Source organism: Chrysemys picta, chromosome 4 (assembly GCF_011386835.1).
Source record: "Chrysemys picta bellii isolate R12L10 chromosome 4, ASM1138683v2, whole genome shotgun sequence".
Taxonomy (NCBI): Eukaryota; Metazoa; Chordata; order Testudines; family Emydidae; genus Chrysemys; species Chrysemys picta.
The window spans coordinates 5,604,937-5,622,037 of NC_088794.1; the positions used below are offsets into that span (position 1 = coordinate 5,604,937).

The following is a 17,101-nucleotide window of genomic DNA, read 5'->3' on the forward strand; positions in this document are numbered from 1 at the left end:
AATCTTCCTTGTACTTTTCAACCAGGTGCAGATTTGCTGCTCCACTTTCAAAATATTGTTTCAAATTATCCAAAATCTTATCTCTTTCTTTGCCCAGTTTCTCCTGTGACTCACTCTTTAGTTTGGTTAAGGCACTAATGTCTAGTTTATCTGGTGGCTGATTTTGGATGTAAGTTTCTTTGTCCGATACCCAAAGATGCATCTTCTTGCGGAAACCCTATTCCCACTCTGCATACTTCACTGACAGCTGGTTGTAGGCTTCAGCTACAAGACTGTTTCTGAAGCTAAAGATGAAGTTCTCGTGTTTTACAGAGTTCCACAGACTCCTCACCCATTCAATAAACTGGGGAATGTTCCTGGGGGATCTATTTTGGCTTCTTATTACTTCAAGCAAATATTTCTTTAATCTAAAAACCCTCTCACTGTAACCGGTGTTCACTGAAGCCATAGGAGGGACTCCATGCCACAGGCCAGGGATGTACCAATTGTGTTTCTCTAGATCATAGTCCATAATATCAGAAAACACAATTTCTCTGTGTTGTTTTTCCATCCTGGCTGCAGCTTTGGTCATTTCATTCAGCTGCTCCAGGAAGTGTTTCCTGTCCCTCATGTTTTGTCCATGCGTAGACACATCACTGACGTTCTGATGCACAAACAGGCAGTTGGCTTTTGTCCTATTTCCTCCATTCTGAGAAAGGCATGGACCACAATTTGGAGAACATCCTTCATTTCTGTGGCATTCTCCATGGCCATGTTAATGATTGCTATGTCACTCAGGCCAATCACCAGTGTGGCCAGCTCATTGTCATGTTGATAACTGTCTTCCAGCTTGGCCATTTCAGGGGCTTTCAAGCCTTCTGTGTCTATCACCAGGATGAAATCACAGCCCAGCTCCTGCTGAAAGTTCTCTGCCACTTTAATGAGTGTCATGAAGGCTCCTCGCGTACATCGGCCACTGCTCACTGCAAACTGCAGGCCGAACATGGTGTTGAGGAGAGTGGATTTCCCAGTGCTCTGCACTCCCAGCACCGTTAGAACCACCATTCTGGACCTTCCCCCAAGCTTGGCATGGAGCTCAGTCAGAACATCTGTCACCCACTGCAGTGGGATGTTGGAGGCATCCCCATCGATCAGCTCCATGGGAAACCCTTCCAGCATCAGGTCAGCTGCTATGCCTGGGATATGGGTGTATTTCCCTTGGCTTTTTAGTATTTTGCCTTCCTGGACCATTGAACATTCAGCCTCATAAAACTGCCCCAACTCACGCATGAAATGCTCCACCCCTAAGGAACTATCAGAAATTGACTTATCTAATGTTGCTAACTTTTGGGGGTCATCACCTTTACAGTTTTCTTTATACAGATCCTCCAGCTTAGAAAGGTTTTCCCTAGCAATGTGATCCAGATAAAATTTCATCCATTTGAGGAAATATCTTTCAACTTGAGGTAGTGGACTTATCCCACCAATAAATCTCTTCACAGTATCAGGAAGGTCACATTTATTCTGCTGTGTGCGTAACTCTGATATTTTCTCTTTCAGTTGAGATTTATAGATCTCAGGGTTGGTGTCTTTTCGTCCTTTCATTTGACAAAGCTCCTTCTCTACCTTAGCCAAATTTTTCCAGAGTTCCCCTTGGAGTTTCAGTTCTTTCCTTTTGTATGATACCACATCTTGTATTTCCTCAGTGATCTCTTTCGCACACTTGCTCGCACTCTGACATTCCTCACAGTCCTCATCCACCTGGATTCCTAGTTCACGTGCTGTCACAGCCATGTGCTCCAAATCTTCTATTATGGGAGGAGACTTTATTATGTTTCTTATGATGGATTGGATTTTTTTCAAAAACGCTGCCTTATTGTTGCTGCTGTTTTTCATTAGTATTTGTGGCTGTTTCAGTTGCGATAGCTCTGGTAACTTTTTAAAGAGTCCCGGTATTTCATTATGTTTCCCGTGGGGGAACTGAGGATAAAGTAGTATTTAGTAACTGATCCCTGCAGAGAGGATAACAGTGCATGCTCTCTCTCACTGATGCTCTCAGTAACTATGAACACTGCTGAGGAGACCTGTGTTAAAAAGCGAAACTGCAGCTGGTGCGACTCAATGTCTCCGCGCAGGTTTGTTACCGCGATGGGCTTTGGGAACAGATCTGAGCTCTCCAACCCAGCAGGGAAATACCAGGAAATCTCGACCAGCCCATCTGCGATTTCCCGAGGGACGTTCCCAGACTCCATGTCCCGATGGATGAAGAAATCGTGGTGCTGCTGGGAGGGGCTGAGAACCTCATTGAGGAGTTGGGACTTGGAGAAGCTGCAGCTCCCCAGCCGCACAAAGGAAATGGTTGGCATTTTGGTGAGCACCAGGCTCTCCTCCCTGAACTCTCTGCTCCCTGCCAGGGAGTGCGGCCTCCACTTCCTCACAATGTCCCTCATGGCCCACAGCATTAGGGTGCACGTGGGGGTGTCGAGGGCAGGTAGCAGCAGAGGGAGGGCAAACTGGCACATGGACATTTTGGACAGGATCTCCTGGTGTAGGAAACTGTCTGAGCAAAGCAGCACGGCACAGAGAACATCAAGTGGATTGAGATAATCACATGTGTCAGTGTCATTTTGAAAAGACAAATCCTCCATCGTATCCAGCTCTTCCTCATCGTCATCATTTTCTTCATCAGCATTTTGAACAAGGCTTGTGTTTCTTGCCATCACATTCAGAGCCATCACCTTTCTTAGGAAGTGCCAAGGTAACTTTGTTAATGACTCAGGAGTGCTGGTCTTTGTACTTTCTTGGCTGATTTCCAGGACAGTCCTTGGCTTCAGCTTGCTGTTTCTGTGCTGATCCAGGTTTAAATTTGAGAGAACTTCCAGAAGTGTTTTTCTTTTCACTGCAGAAAGATATTAAAGTGTGAAGGCACAGTTCAGAGTTTGAAATTGTCACCGTTACATATTTCAATTTTCTGGGTTTTTTTTGTTTGTTTGTTTTTTTTTATGGAAAACCAGTCCTTCATTTTAATTTCAGGACAGAGACAGAAATGTGATGAGAATTACATTGTAGAAGAGAACTAAACAGGAAGCGATAGCTGCCTAGTTTACTAATTTAGGGTTAAACTGCAATTTAACCATATGCTCAGACAATGAGGTATTACAGCAGAGCACAGCTGGCAGCATGTGTTCAGTGGTGCCCCTCCCCCACTTTGCTCCATCCTGCTGCTGCTCCCGGGACCCTTGCCTTAGCTGTGTAGAGCCGGGGGGTAGCTGATGTCAGGGTGTCCCCCTGCCTCTGTACCCCATCTCCACAGAGCAGGGGAGAGGGGACACGACAGCCTGATTCAGGAGGACTTGGAGCTGCTGAAGTCTACTCTAAGGTAAGTGCCTGGCTTTCTTAAAGAGACAGTGCACTGATTCTGAGATTTTCCCAGCAGCCATCTCTCTCTCTCTCTCTCTTTCACATTCACCTCCTTGTATTATTGTTGTTGCTACTTCTCGGTACTTCCTGCAATACGCATATATTCTCTGCAATTTTATTCTTTTCAAGTGTGTTATTTTAGTGTTTTGACTGGTCTACGCATTTCATAATTATTATTTCTCTTACACTTACAATTTAATTCTTTGAGTAGTGAGTTCTAAAATGCCTAACCTGTCCCGGCTGGAGCAATTATCCCTATGGTAACTATATATATATATATAGGCTTTTTTGTTTCTACTGGTGGCGCACATCTGCACATACCTCAGTGCACATAACAAAATTTATTGCTCACTGGATGGGAAAAAGAAAAGGAACATGCCAGCAGCACAGGCGCAGCACCGCCCAAATGTCAGGCGGACCGTGTCGTAGAGGGCCCATCGAATGTTCTTCCCTGGGGCCCAGAATTGCTGTCAGAGGTCACCATGCTCTCGACTACATTACTTTCACGATAGCCATTTGGTAGGAGAGGAACAGAGAAAAATGAGGGTGAAAAGAAGTTACCCACAGAGAGGACAAAAATCAAATGCTTCTTTACTGTGGATTGGCACTGCGTGGTACAAGAAGAGAAACTGAGAGACGAGAAGGTTTTTGTAAATCAAATAATATTATATTGCATTAGTTAAAAGTATCAAAGTTAAGTTATGGACAGTTAAAGCCACATTATAAGAGGCACTACCTGTAGGAGGTTCTTTCTCCCTTGGCTCTGAATCTTGCTGAGTTGCTGATTCCTGCTCCAGATTTAAACCATCCTTCTCCCCTGGCGCTGGGGCTCTTTGAGTCTCTTGTTTCTGCTCCTGCTTTACACCAACTTTCACCCCTAACTTTGGGGCTTGTGGAGTCTGTGATTCCTGCCCATGATGTAAACCATCTAGCAACAAAAACAGAGGAAATAATCCTTTCTTAGTTGATGCAGGCATATTTACTTTCCTCCTGCTCTGTCAGACTGTAACTGAAGAAGCATTTAATCAGATAATTTGACAAACACAGTCTATAGCATGGAGGCCCCAGCTCTTTGCAGAAGATTCTGTATATCCTTGGAATAGATTGAAGAGCACATGCAATGTAGTTTAGTTCTCCAGGCAGTTACCAAACAACAGGAAATGTTAGAACATATTCAATGTGGCCAAATTGTCAGCCTCAGTTGCATGCATATAGTCTCACATATAACAACTAGAGCTGGTGAATTGTTTTTGGTGAATAGTAAATGTGCTGAAAAAATGTGTTTTCAAGGCACTGAATCTATTTGTGAATTTGGGTCACATTTTGAAAATTGTTTTGGCCAACAACAAACACAATGGCAAAAAAGTTGTCAAATGTCAAAACATTTTGAAGTTTTGTTTCCAGATGGCGCTTTGTTTTGAAATTTAGCTATTGGAAAAAAAAAGGCATAAAAGACCTGAAAAATTTATACAAAATGAAGTAAAAAACAAGCAGCGTTTGGTTTTGGTCGAACTGAATGTTTTATTTGACAGTAATAATTAACATATTTATTAATTTTGGTTTTTGTTTTGGTGAAAAAACAAAACTCAGTTTTGGTTTGAACTCTCAGTTGGCTGAGCTCTAACGCCCACTTTGCCAGAGGCTGCTCAAGACAATCTGCTGCCTAGAAAAACAGAGGTTCCAAAGTGGGGGGAGGAGTGTGCCCCTTGTGGGGTTGTGTTGGACTTTGCAGGGGGGACATTGGGTCCTCTGGGGGTTCAGTGGTTATGGTAGAAGTGTGTGGACCAAGTGCCACTCAGTCAGTTGTGGAAGCAGAGAAAGAACTGACAGAAAGGAACTGCAATACATGACAGTTCGTTAGCAAGAGTCAGGCTAACTGTAACCCTGATAACGCGAGATTTGTAGAAGCGAGGATTGTGTGAGGCGGGTGAGAAAGAACTGTGTAAGAAGTCATTATGACCTGGTATAGATAAGGTGTAGGAGACCTTGTGTAGATAAGGTATAGAAAATATTGTATGTTGGCAAGAGTCAAAACAAGTGAAGAAATGAGATATCAAGATGGCCTATGTATAAACAAAATGCAACTGTTGCTCATTATTGTCTGTAACAAAAGGTATAAAGGTTTGCTGTAATTGTTTACCTGTTGAGAGACCTGCTTAGCTCTCTCCCTCTGCGCAATTGTGAGAGTTCATAAAGCATCTGACTTGCTGTACCTAAACAAATAGTGAGAACTCTGTTTTTCTCCGACAATTTGGGGGCTTGTCCGGGATGGCAACGCCCGCAGAGGCACCGGCAGCTGCTACGGATCGTTCCCCTTTGAACCCCATGGCGCCACAATAGAGGTAGGAGACCTTTTGAAATCTCTATTGGGGTGTCGGAGGAGGACTGTCCGTGGGGCCGTCTGCCCCTGTTGGGCTCACACCATCCGAACTTATTGACTGTGCAGCAAGGTCAGATGCTGAGCGGCTTAGGGGAATTGTTGCCGCCCCCTGTATGCATATGCAAGGTGCATAGGTATGCACCGGTGTTGAGGGGTTGTTACCGCCTCAGGAGGTTGTGGAATCTCCATCTCTGGAGATATTTAAGAGTAGGTTAGATAAATGTCTATCAGGGATGGTCTAGACAGTATTTGGTCCTGCCATGAGGGCAGGGGACTGGACTCGATGACCTCTCAAGGTCCCTTCCAGTCCTACAGTCTATGAATCTATGAATCCTCTGTAGGCTTACCAAAACCTCTCACCCTGGTTCTCCCTCCCTGGATGGCTGACTTCTCTGGCAGTTCCTTGCCAGCCTGCTGAAGGGATCTCCTCTCTAGTCCTGCTGTCTCTCTGGCAGACACCCTGCCCTCCTGCCTTACAGTCCTTTTACCCTTACAGCTGCTGCAAGGCCATCAATCAGCCCCAGCTGAGCAGGTAGTCAGTTCTCCATTAACCCTGTAGTTGCCAAGCCAGCATGGAGTCTGTACATCCCATAACATTGACACACAAGAGTGCCACCCACTGCGGGGCAACAGGACACTGCAAGCCATGGGTCTAATCACAGGACAAGCACATAATATCCTCAAGGTGAGAGAGGAGGGAGAACAGTCAACGTGTACCAGACTCTAAAGACATGTTCCAAGGAGATGGGCACCTGAAGGCAGGCTGAAGTTAGAAAGAGACCCCCATATGCAGCCCAGGAGATTACTGAAGCAGAGTTCCAGTAGCCCTGATGGACCTGCTGAGGAAGGATTTAGCACACCTGCCAAAAAGAGGGATCATTACACGTGTTGAAACTAGTACAGACTGGCTCAACAGCCTTGTAATAGTTAGAAAATCTCCAGTTAAACCAAGGATTTGCACTTATTCCAACTGTAACCCACGCACCTCCTGGGTGTGGTGTTCTGGCCCATCTAGTGGCACTGAGGCCACTTAGAGAAACATTAATGAGTCTGCTAAAGTCTTAGCTAAGAGCCATGTGGCTTTTAGCTCATGCAGTAGAGGCTCATGCATTTAACTCCAGAGGTCCCAGGTTCGATCCTGCCTGTCGACGACTGGGGTCTGTCAGTGTTACACAATCACTGCCCGTTATCAGTTACTGAGGTCATTTATTTACCCATGGCAGAAGTGTTCACTGTTTGATGTACAGAATGGGTTCTGCCATATGATATTGAGTTGGATGAGCCATCCAGACGCCAAACAACCTTCGCTAAACAGCAGCCAGGTGGAAGCAACTCGCCCACCAACAGCGACAACACAAACAAGAAATGGGAGATGTGTCTGAAGACCAGAACTTTTGAATAGAGCTGTGCAAAATATTTTCAGTGAATAGTAAATTCTCCCCAATATGCTTTTTTGGGACCACTGAAAGTATTCACAAATTTGGTTGAAATTCATTGGATAGTTTCAGCCAAAAAATATAAGAAAGAAAAAAGAATTGTGAGGACTAACCAGCTGCAATGCTAAGGTGATATGAGCCAGGCACCTGTAACCTCTGGCCCCAGCTAGTAATGAAACTCTTCTGGAAAAGACAGAACAATAACAAAATAGTTGTTAAAAGTAAAGGTGTAGCAACGTGCATGGAACTTGGAGAGAGGGCAACGGGTTGCAGGAGTGCAGAGTTTGGAGTCATTCTACGTGCCTGTGGCTAGATCACAGAGCTGCTCCTATGCAGTTTAACAAACAGCTGCTTTAAAAAAGTGCCAGTAGATTTAACTCAGGCCATGTCCACACTAAGGGTGCTACGGACACTTCCTACAACAATGCAAGGGGTTTTTTTGATTGATGTAGGTAACCCACCGCCCCGAGCAGTGGGAGCTTGGTTGACCTCGCCATGTCTGCATTGGGGGTTCGGTTGGCTTAACTACAGCACTCGGGGGTGGGAATTTTTCACACACCAGAATGACGTAGCTAGGTTGATCTAAATTTTATGTGTAGACCTGGCTTGAGGGTAGAGTCTCCTCTTGCTATTATCCAGCACACACCATATGAAACAGAAACAAATGTTTGTCTTAATGAAATTTTTGTGCGTGGTCTCCATTAGTGTTTATGATCATTTGTGTTTACTCAAATTAATTTGCAACCAATTAACTCCCATTACAACAAGAACAAAACAGCTGCACAGGGCCCTAGGGTTGAACCCAGTCAGTTAGTACATTTTAAAAGGTGTAGAACTGCATCTACACAAAGTGGCAAATGGTGTTTCTAATGAGGTTTGCTAACTTTAGGTAGCTACCTTAGTTCGAACATACACATTTTTCTAAATCTAGACAAGGGTTAGGGCACAGTTCCCCTCCTGCTTTGCCCTCATTCTGTTGGGAGACAGTAATTTATGGCTGGCCTCTACCAGCAGCAAATTACCAGAACCCACGATAGCTCAGCTGTGCTGGCTGACATGTTCAGTGTGAGAGAGAACAGAGCCATGTCTCCAACCATTCCCCTCCCACCAGCTTTCATGGGCCAAATGTCTTTCCACCCCTGAGTGAGTGGGAAGGCCAGGTGAAACTCTAGACCTTTATTTCCTCTTCTCAGTTTCTCTTTTTGTACCAGTCAGTGCAAATCACCAGTAGCCAGATTTTGCCACCTTGTTCATGTTGAGTAGTTCCTCTCTGCTCACAGTTTCATTGAAATCAGTGGGACCATGTGAGGAGAAACACATTACTTCCTGTGAGGAAAGGAATCAGAATCTGTCCCTAACTCTTCTGATGAAAGGATTACTCACCTTACGCGGTAACTGAGTTTCTTCGAGATGTGTGTCCCTGTGGGTGTTCCACTATAGGTGCGGTAATGTCCCTGCGCCTGGGATCTGAGAACTTCGGTAGCAGTGCCCCTTGGGCCACACATGTGCTCCACCCCGTCTCACGCGGTGAGTGACTGCTATATAGCGCTGTGCAGTCCAACTGCCCTCAGTTCCTTCTCTAGCTTAGAGTCCATGTTTGAATTCCAAAGCAGAGGGGAGAAGGGCAGGTGGTGGAGCTGCCTCAGAGGGGTGGGAGTTCAGAATAACATTTATTAAGAAGGATAGGACAGTGCATCCTAGTAGGGCATCTGATGCCACATTGTGGGTGATAGCGTGGTGTTGACTGAAGGTGTCTGTGGACACCCAGGTGTCCACCTTGCAAATGCCTGTAATCAGCACGTTATTTAGAAAAGCTATCGAGGTGGACAGTAAGTAAATGCATCCAAGTTCCAGGTGGGGACTGAAGTTTGTGCTGTCAGTAGCAAAGGTGGATACACTCCAAGATCCATTTTGAAACACATTGTTTGGATATGGCCGATCCCTTTGATCTATCAGCAATAGAGAGGAATAAACGTGGCAACTGTCTGAATGATTTGGCTCTGTCAAGGTAAAAGGCTAGTGATTGTCTGATATCGGAGGTGTGCAGTGTGGGCTCATGCTGGTTGCCATGTGGTTTAGGGGAGAAGGAGAGAAGGTGGATAGGTTGATTTAGATGGAAAAAAGATGGTACCATGGGTAAGAACTTTGGATATGATCATAACGTCACCTTATCTTTGTAAAAGATTGTGTACGGGGTTACGCCAAGAGGACACCTATTTTCCTACCCATCAGGTGGATATGATGGCTGTGAGAAAACCATTTTCATGGATAGATGCATGTAGGAGCAGGTCACCATAGGTTCAAACTGAGGGCTGATAAAACAGCGTAAAACTAGACTGAAATCCCAAGGTGGGGTGGGGTCTCATACTTCAGGGTAAAGTTTTGAAGGCCCTTAAGGAATCTGTTTGTCATTGGGTGGGTAAATAGCAAATGATCTTCTATCTTGGAGTGGAATGCAGTAATGGCACCCAGATATACGCGAACGGAGCTTGTGGGGAACCCTGATCTTTTTAGCTCTAGGATGTAATCCAGGATAAGTGGTAAAATAGTGGCTAATTGCTGAGACATGTTTGGTGTCGCACCAAGTCCAGAATCTTTTCCATTGATGTAGGTAAGTGTAGCATGTTGTCAAACGACTGCTATTTATAAGATTCTCTTTACGTTTTCTGAACAGATCCTGGAACCATGAAGGAGACATACCTCCAGATGGAGTCGTTTTAGATTTGGATGGAGAATTTGACCTGCATCCTGTGAGAGGTGGTGTGGAGTCAACTGCAGGGTGATTGGTGGACAGACTGCCATGTATAAGAGGTAAGGATACCATACGTGTCGTGGCCATGTTGGGGCTATGAGAATGACTCTGGCTCATTCCACTTGTATCTTGTGAAGCACTTTGAGTAGTAGGGGGAAGGGTGGAAAGGCACAGAGGAGAGGTGTATCCCATGTAATGGGGAGGGCGTCTCCCAGAGATTGGTGACCCAGACCTGTTCTTGAGCAGATTTGTGGGCATTTGGAATTTTTGAGTGTGGCAAACAGATCTATGACCAGAAATCCCCAGTGGCCGAATATGTGCTGTAGGGGTCTTGTGTCTGTCTCCCACTTGTGTTCTTGTCAGAACTTCCTGCTCACTGACTCTGCCGTGATGTTCCGGTGTCCAGGTAGGTTTGCGGCAGAGATATTGATGCTATGTTGGATGCACCAATTCCACAATTTTAGCGCTTCTGTATGCAGGGATTAAGACCTCACTCTGTCCTGTCTGTTGATATGAAACACGCAGGCAGTGTTATCTGTGATTACTCTTATAGCCTTTTGTCTGATTATTGGTATAATTTGTAGGCATGCATTGAGGACTGCATGTAATTCTAGGAGGTTGATGTGCAATGTGGATTCCGATGGGGACCACTTGCCCTCTACTGTGTGGGTCTGTAGATGCGCTCCCCAACTGAGTAGGGAGGAGCTGATCTTCAGTATCAAGTATGGTGGTGGTTGGAGGAAGAGAACTCCCATGCAGACATTCTGGGATTGTGTCCACCAATCTAATGTGTCCTTGACTGTGAGTGGTAGCAAGGGAAGTTTACTGAGGCTGTGTCTGTGGGTAGCCATTCCTGGAAGTGGCACGTATGTAATCTGGCATGTTTTCTCACAAACATGGTCACTGCTATATGACCAAGCAACTGTAGACAAGTTCTGGCAGAGATCTATGGGCTAGTCTTCATAGTGGAGATGAGTGATTATTGCGGAAAAATCTGTGAGCTGGAAGGAAGGCTCTGGCCTCTCTTTGAACTAGTTTGGCTCCAATAAACTCCACTTGTTATGCTGGAGTCAGTGTTGTTTTTTGTATGTTTATCTGGAGGCAGAGTCTCAGAAAAAATCCATTGTTTTTCTTATGGTTTCGAGCGTGTCGACTGTGGACGGGGCCTTGATGAGGCAGTAGTCTAGGTATGGGAATATTATAATCCTTTTTTTGCAGAGGTGTGCTGCCACCACTGCCATGTGTACTGTAGAGAGACCAAAGGGTAGTACCTTGTATTGATAATGGTCGGACCCCAGAAGAAATCTGAGGAACCTCCTGTGGGAAGGGTGTATGCTAATATGGAAGTATGCATCTTGGAGGTCAAGGGCCGAGAACCAATCCCCCTGTTGCATTGCTGGGATTGTTGTTGATAGTGTGACCATCTTGAACCGCTGTAGTTTGACAAACTTGTTGAGGTTCCGCAAGTCTAGAATAGACCTTCACCCACCGGATTCCATTTGGATTAGAAAATAGTGGGAATAAAAGCCTTTCCCACTGTGCTGGAATGGGACCACTTTCATGGCTCCCAGTCACAGAAGGTGGTTTATTTCTTCTCATAGAAGGTGCTTGTGAGAAGTGTCCCTCAAGAGGGAAAGCGGAGGGGAGGGTGGGCAGGAGAGAGAGGAACAGAATCGAATACCCATTCTTGAGGGGAGGTGGCAGATTCCCCCAGCCATTGGATCGGGTTAGACCTTTCTCTGCTGGGAAGGGCAGAAGGAGCTGGGGAGCTCCAGCATGGCAAACTCTCAGACTGAGGGCCTGGTACAGGGCCTCAGGGAGGTACTAGGACTGCATAGGTGTAGGAAGAGACAGCTGGACCAATCCCCTTGCCGGACCAATCTTCAGGGGCAAACTGACAGTAATTGACCATTGGAACACTCTGAAATGGCCACTCCCAATGGCATGGGGAGGCTTCTCTATACAAATTCAGACTGGCAGTGGGTCACTGAGGTGAGGTGGGCTTGGGGGACTGGGGTTTCCCAGAGAGGGAATTCTCTGTTTTAGTGTATTTTAAAGAGCATCCTCCTACGGGAGTTTTTAGTCTCCAAGGCCCTGGTAGAACCTGGCACTAGAGCTGTGTGATTAATGGATTTTTTTGGTTCACTGGCAACTGAGAAATATTGGGGAAAAATCATTGTAGGTAGAACTGAAAATGACATTTGTCAGTGAGTTTGGTGAATCTAAAGTTAAAAAAGATTGTCTTAGGTCAAACAAAATGTTTTGTTCCACTTGAAATAAAATGTTGTGTTTAGATAGCCAGCATTTTTTACCATTTTGAATTGTTTTTAATAAAACTGAAAAAATAAATAAAAGAAAAATCATCCAAATGAACAGTTTGGAAAAAGATCAACAAGCAGCCAGGGTATTCTGTGGCTGGGATAATCATTGCCAAAGGACCAGAGCCATTGGAAGGGGAGAGATGGGCTGTGGTATATAGGGATGCTGTGAAATTATTTAAAAAACCCCCCAAAGGAAATTAAATGTGAGAGAGCCAGACTGCACACCACAGTTTATCCCTTCTTCCTGCCCTCCAAATTCCCCTATCCCTTCTACCTTCTTGCCTTCCCCTGTGAACACACATCAAAATTCCCCCTATCTCTGGCACCTACCTTAACTTGTGCACACACTCCCCCCAAAATTCCTCCTCACTCAACACCTCCATACATTAGCCTGCACATATATTCACCGTAGTTCCCCCTTCCATCATGGTCCACCTGTTGTGCAGTTCTGGTGCAAGTACCAGCTTTGAAAAAGATATTTGGGATTAGTGGTCATTGTTTTTCATATCTGAAAGTTTCTCTGTCAGAAAGAATGTCCCCCTTCCAAAATGGCCATCATCTTCCACTCTTCTCTATAAGACCGAAGCCACGGCACATATAACAACTACAGCAGATGAATAGTAAGTATGCCGAAAAATGCATTTTCAGGGCACTGAAGCTATTTGTGAATTTGGGTAGAATTTTGCACATTGTTTTGGACCAAAAAATGGTCAGAAATGTCAAAACAACATATTTAGACTTTTTGTTTCAAAAAGGGGATTTGTTTTGAAATTTAGCTAATGCTTTAATGTGTGTAAAACACCTGAAAAATTATGCAAAATTAAACAAAACACTTCATTTTGGGTCAAATTACATGTTTTGTCATTTTGGTTTTTGTTTTGACCTGGAAAATACAGAAAGGGTTTGGTTTGAACTCTTGGCTGGCTCAGCTCTAATGCCCACTCTGCCAGAGGCTGCTCAAAACAATCTGCTGCCCTAGGCAAAACTTCAGTGTGCCACTCCCCTCTGTCCTCCTAGAAGAGAAGATCTCAACTGGAGGGGGGCTTAATCCCCTGGGAGCTGTGTTTGCCTTTCTGGGGCGGAGGGGCACATTGAGCCTTCTGATGGTTCAGTGGTTATGGTAGAAGTTTGGGGACCAAGTGTGAGATCACAATGCCAATCAGTCAGGTTTGGCCTGGCCTCCTCAGCATCGTGACACGGGGCAGCCAGGCCAAATCTGAGTGAGTGGCATTGCAAACTGGCATGCAGGGTCACAGCACCACTCAGGTCTGGCCTGGCTGCCCCTGCCATCCTAGGCAGAATCTACTGCCATAGTCATCTGTCGCCTTGTTTGCCATGGCTAGGCTGACCTCTGACATCTGCATTAACCAGCCAATCCTGAGAGAAGTCAGGCTGGTGCAGAAGGGGCTGGGGGAGGAGGGGGCACACTGATGTCATAACTAGCTCAGTGGAATTGCACAGTGAGCAGTCACAGATTATGGCTCTGTGGATGAGGGGAAAGCAGTGGATGTGTTATTCCTTGACTTTAGCAAAGCTTTTGATACGGTCTCCCACAGTATTCTTGCCGTCAAGTTAAAGAAGTATGGGCTGGATGAATGGACTGTAAGGTGGATAGAAAGCTGGCTAGATCGTCGGGCTCAATGGGTAGTGATCAATGGCTCCATGTCTAGTTGGCAGCCAGTTTCAAGCGGAGTGCCCCAAGGGTCGGTCCTGGGGCCGGTTTTGTTTAATATCTTTATTAATGATCTGGAGGATGGCGTGGACTGCACTCTCAGCAAGTTTGCAGATGACACTAAACTGGGAGGTGTAGTAGATACACTAGAGGGTAGGGATCGGATACAGAGGGACCTAGACAAATTAGAGGATTGGGCCATAAAAAACCTGATGAGGTTCAACAAGGACAAGTGCAGAGTCCTGCACTTAGGACAGAAGAATCCCATGCACTGCTACAGACTAGGGACCGAATGGCTAGGCAGCAGTTCTGCAGAAAAGGACCTAGGGGTCACAGTGGACGAGAAGCTGGATATGAGTCAACAGTGTGCTCTTGTTGCCAAGAAGGCTAACGGCATTTGGGGCTGTATAAGTAGGGGCATTGCCAGCAGATCGAGGAACGTGATCGTTCCCCTTTATTGGACATTGGTGAGGCCTCATCTGGAGTACTGTGTCCAGTTTTGGGCCCCACACTACAAGAAGGATGTGGAAAAATTGGAAAGAGTCCAGCGGAGGGCAACAAAAATGATTAGGGGTCTGGAGCACATGACTTATGAGGAGAGGCTGAGGGAACTAGGATTGTTTAGTCTCCAGAAGAGAAGAATGAGGGGGGATTTGATAGTTGCTTTCAACTACCTGAAGGGGGGTTCCAAAGAGGATGGAGCTCGGCTGTTCTCAGTGGTGGCAGATGACAGAACAAGGAGCAATGGTCTCAAGTTGCAGTGGGGGAGGTCTAGGTTGCATATTAGGAAACACTATTTCACTAGGAGGGTGGTGAAGCACTGGAATGCTTTACCTAGGGAGGTGGTAGAGTCTCCTTCCTTGGAGGTTTTTAAGGCCCGGCTTGACAAAGCCCTGGCTGGGATAATTTAGTTGGGAATTGGTCCTGCTTTCAGCAGGGGTTGGATTAGATGACCTCCTGAGGTCCCTTCCAACCTTGATATTCTATGATTCTATGATTCTATGTATGCTCAACTTCTCCTGTCCCATCCTAGCCACTCTCAAAGCACCAATACCCTTTCTTCACCACCCTGAACATCTGGAGAATGGTCTAGTGGTCAGAGCATGGGGAGTTGGGAACCAAGATTCCTGGGATCAATTCCCATCACTAGGAGGTGAGCGTGGTCTAGTGCTTAGAACAGGGCTCTGAGGGTTAGGACTTCTATGTTTTACTCCCCCTGGCTATCCTACTGACAGGCTTTTTAATCTTGGGTATATTACTACCACTCCCCATGCCTCAGTCTCCTTCCCTATTATATGGGAAATAATGATACTGACTCACCTCACAGATTCTACAGGGCTTCAGGAGATCCCTCATATGTAAAGGGCCTCATCCAAAGACCACTGCAGTCAATGGAGCTACACCAGTTTTAATCATCTGCAGATCTTTTTGTGTCTACTTCCGTTCTATGGGCAAATGTCTGTCATAACGGTGTTATAGAGTATGCCACTAGCTCACCATTTTACATCTGAGCAAAGAAGCCAAAGGATAACCGTCAGGGAACTCTATGTTTTAATTGTATTGTTGTCGTGCATTTACATTCTCAGCCATAACTTTGCATTAACATACGTTTTACCATTAAACATGTATCTTTTTTGAAATGTGTCCTTGCTCAGTGTTGCAGCTATTACATTTTTTCCTCTTGAAAGACAAAAAAAACCCAAACAGAAAAAACCAACCACCTACCACATTTAGGGTGTTGTAAATCTTGAATTGTGCCTGGAAACATAGTGTCTAAACACTCCAGAAATTGCAGACAGGCAAGTTCCCCCTTCCTCTATTTGAATTAGCGATTTTCTAATTTTGGTCTCTGTATCTGCTATTCTATTAATATTGTCATAGTCCTCATCTCAGGGAGAGGAGTTAGTGATTGTGATACACTAAAGGAGAGGTAGGAGAGACGATCTGGAGGCCAAATTAGGCTGCTAAGGAAGAGATTAAAGTCCAGGACCTCTATGGTAGCATTCTTTGATATGCTTCCAGTTCCACACACAAGGCCAGTTAGACAGGCAGAATTGCAGGCTCTCAATGCGTGGGTGAGACGATGGTGTAGGGAGGAGGAGTTTAGGTTTATTATGAACTGGGGAACCTTTTGGGAAAGGAGGAGCCTATACAGGAAGGATGGGCTCCACCTAAATCAAAATGGAACCAGATTGCTGGCATGTAACATTTAAAACGTCGTAGGGGAGTTTTTAAACTGAGGTCTGGGGGAAAGCCGGCAGGTGCGGAGGAGCACCCAGTTTGGACAGAGATATCCCATAGGGGAGGATCTATTACTATATCCTAGTAAAGAGGAGAGGATAGAAGTTAATAAAGTATAAACAATCAAATGAAAGAGTCAGCTGCCCCAGGCCCCTGATCCCACTGGGCCGGCCGGGAGCCCCACCTTTGCCCCTGCTGCACTGGGTGGCAGGGCAGCCCAGACCCCTCCATGCTGGGCAGTCAGGAACCTGGGACCCCGGCATGTGGGCCAGCCTTTAGCACACAATTGAGCTGGTCCACAGCTGTGTGCTAATAGGGCCGCATGCAGGCTGCGGGTTGAGAACCGCTGGTGTAGCTTCAACTTCCAGCCATTGGTTCATGTTATATCTTTCTCTGATAGACTGACGAGTCCATTATTAAATATTTGTTCCCCCACCCAATAGGTACTTATAAACTGTAATCCAGTCACCCCTTAACCTTCTCTTTGTTAAACTAAAGAGATTGAGCTCCTTGAGTCTATCACTAAAAGGCATGTTTTTAATCCTTTAATCGTTCTTGTGATTCTTCTCCGACACCCTGTTCCTGTGAGTATTAAAGTATTTATCTACAGTGCAACAGTTTCAGCAGGAGAGATGGAGGGAAACCCACACCAGAATACCCCATAGCTCAGTGGCTAGGGCTCTCACAGGGAAAGTAGTAATCCAGACACTTAACTCCTCAGCAACTAGGGAACAGCTGGTGAATATTTTTAACTTGTCTCATATTGGCTAATACTTTATAATGTTTTTAATAAAGAAAGAAGAAAGGGCTGCCAGAGAAAATACCTGAGCAAAGTTTCTTCTTCCCTGAGACTGTGGCATGCTGAGTCTCTGGTTCCTGTTTCCTGTTTAAAGCAGCTAG

The 17,101-nt window shown here is 45.5% G+C and overlaps 1 protein-coding gene and 1 pseudogene across 3 annotated transcripts in view; both read right to left on the reverse strand.

The window, feature by feature from the left end:
- Positions 1 to 211: 211 nt before the first annotated feature.
- Positions 212 to 14,349, reverse strand: LOC101948479 (up-regulator of cell proliferation-like; annotated as a pseudogene).
- A 16-nt stretch (positions 14,350 to 14,365) lies between these two features.
- Positions 14,366 to 17,101, reverse strand: part of LOC135982857 (tripartite motif-containing protein 10-like) — a 42,117-nt gene continuing 39,381 nt past the window's right edge. For all 3 annotated transcript variants that reach the window (XM_065591235.1, XM_065591238.1, XM_065591237.1), the window contains one exon: positions 14,366 to 17,097. The gene's annotated coding sequence lies outside the window, so the exon portion shown is untranslated. The remainder of the gene's footprint in view (positions 17,098 to 17,101) is intronic.